General features: G+C 30.2%; 1 non-coding gene across 1 annotated transcript; it reads left to right on the plus strand.

Moving 5' to 3' along the window:
* Positions 1–238: 238 nt before the first annotated feature.
* LOC148568021 (small nucleolar RNA R71) lies at positions 239–346 on the plus strand. Its single transcript, XR_015882006.1, has one exon. It is a non-coding gene; the product is annotated as a small nucleolar RNA R71 (small nucleolar RNA).
* Positions 347–2,743: the final 2,397 nt, after the last annotated feature.

Here is a 2,743-nt window from a genome sequence, read left to right on the forward strand (position 1 = left end):
CCAATATGGCATTTAGAGTATCAATTTCAAGAACTCCCTTCCTCTGAGGCGTCCCATTACTAACAGGATTCCTTTCAGAAGTGTACATGAACTGGTTATTTGCAACCATGTCAATGAGTTCCTGAGCTTCTGCAGGCATTTTCTTTAGGTGAATGGATCCACCTGCAGAATGGTCCAATGACATCTTTGATAATTCAGACAGACCATCATAGAATATATCTAGGATGGTCCATTCTAAAAGCATGTCAGAAGGACACTTTTTGGTTAGTTGCTTGTATCTCTCCCAAGCTTTATAGAGGGATTCACCTTCTTTCTATTTGAAGCTTTTAACATCCACTCTAAGCTTGCTAAGCTTTTGAGGAGGAAAGAACTTGGCTAAGAAAGCTGTGACCAGCTTATCCCAAGAGTTCAGGCTATCTTTAGGTTGAAAGTCTAACCATATTCTAGCTCTGTCTCTTACAGCAAACGGGAAAAGCATAAGCCTGTAGACCTCGAGATCAACCCCATTGGTCTTAACAGTATCACAGATCTACAAGAATTCAGTTAAAAACTAAAAAGGATCTTCTGATGGAAGTCCATGAAACTTGCAGTTCTGTTGCATCAGAAAAACTAATTGAGGCTTTAGCTCAAAATTGTTTGCTCCAATTGCAGGAATTCAGATGCTTCTTCCATGTAAGTTGGAATTTGGTGCAGTAAAGTCACCAAGCATCTTCCTTGCATCTCCACCATTATTATTATTTTTGGCCATGTCTCCTTCTTTTTCAAAAATTTCAGTAAAGTCCTCTTCAGAGAGTTGTGTTTTAGCTTCTCTTAGCTTCCTCTTCAGAGTCCTTTCAGGTTCCGGGTTAGCTTCAACAAGAATGTTCTTATCCTTGCTCCTGCTCATGTGAAAAAGAAGATAACAGAAAAGAAGAGGAATCCTCTATGTCACAGTATAGAGATTCCTTTATGTGAGTAGAAGAAGAAAAGAATAGAAGAAGAGAAATTCGAACACCAAGAGGAAGAATTCGAAAATTAAAAATAAAATAAAATAAAAATATTTTTTTTTGTTTTTTAATTTAAAATCATTTATAATTCGAAAATTTAAAAAAAATGAAATTAAATTAAGTTAAAATTTAAAACAATTAGTTAATTAAAAAGAATTTTGAAAAAGGGGTTAGTAGTTTTTGAAAATTGAAGAGAGGAAATTAGTTAGGTAGTTTTGAAAACGATAAGAATTTTAAAACAAACAAAAAGTCAATTAGTTAGTTGAAAAAGATTTGAAAATCAATTTTAAAAGGATAGGAAGTTAGAAAAGGTTTTGAAATTGATTTTGAAAAAGATGTGATTGACATTTATTTTGAAAAAGTTAAAAAAAAAAGAAATTTAAAAAAGATTTGATTTTGAAAATTAAAGTTGGTTACTTGACTAACAAGAAACAAAAAGATATGACTTTAAAATTTAAAGATTGAACCTTTCTTAATAGACAAGTAACAAACTTTAAAATTTTTGAATCAATCACATTAATTTTTAGTAAAGATTTTGAAATTATGAAACAAAATAAGAAAAAGATTTTTGAAAATCAATTTGAAATTTTTGAAAATATGAAAGAAAAAATGAAAAAGATTTGATTTTTTAAAAATATTTGAAAAAGATAGAATTTTTAAATTGAAAATTTGATTTGACTCATAAGAAACAACTAAATTTAAAAACTTTTTGACTAAATCAAAGCAAATTTTCGAAAATTTATGAGAAGAAGAAAAGGGAAAGATATTTTTTTGATTTTTGAATTTTTAATGAAGAAAGAGAAAAACATCAAAAAGACTCAATGCATGAAAATTTTGGATCAAAACAAATGATGCATGCAAGAACACTATGAATGTCAAGATGAACACCAAGAACACTTTGAAGATCATGATGAACATCAAGAACTTATTTTTGAAAAATTTTCAAGAAAAGAAGAACATGCAAGACACCAAACTTAGAAATTTTCAAACTTTAGACACTAACAATTTGAAAATGCACATGAAAAACAAGAAAAGACACCAACAAGAAAAATTTAAAGATCAAACAAAGAAATTCATCAAGAACAACTTGAAGATCATGAAGAACACATGCATGAATTTTCGAAAAATGCAAGAAACTTTGAAAAATATGCAATTGACACCAAACTTACAATTTGACACAATACTCAAACGAGAAACACAAAATTATTTTTGGTTTTATGATTTTATTAAAATTTTTTTGGTATTTTTTGAAAATTAATTTGGAAAAAGAAAAATAAGGATTTCAAGATTTTTAATAAGAATTCCAGGAATCAGGCAATGTTAGTCTAAAGCTTCGGTCCAGGAATTAGACATGGCTTACTAGCCAGCCAAGCTTTCAGTGAAAGCTCCGGTCCAAAATACTAGACATGGCCAATGGCCAGCCAAGCTTTAAGATACAAATCAGGCATACAACAGCTGAATTGATGAGAATAAAAAAGCTCTTGTGATGATGAGTTGAAACCTCGGTCCAGAAGATTAGACATGGCTTCACAGCTAGCCAGATTTCAACAGATCATCATGAAACTCTAGAATTCATTCTTAAAAATTCTGAAGCCATAGAATAATTTATTTTTAAAATTTTTTTTGAAATTTTTTCGAAAATAAAAAGAATAAAAATAAAAACTTAAAATTAAAATAAAATTACCTAATCTGAGCAACAAGATGAACCGTCAGTTGTCCAAACTCGAACGATCCCCGGCATCGGCGCCAAAAACTTG

Source organism: Arachis ipaensis, chromosome B4 (assembly GCF_059453495.1).
Source record: "Arachis ipaensis isolate K30076 ecotype BB chromosome B4, ASM5945349v1, whole genome shotgun sequence".
Taxonomy (NCBI): Eukaryota; Viridiplantae; Streptophyta; class Magnoliopsida; order Fabales; family Fabaceae; genus Arachis; species Arachis ipaensis.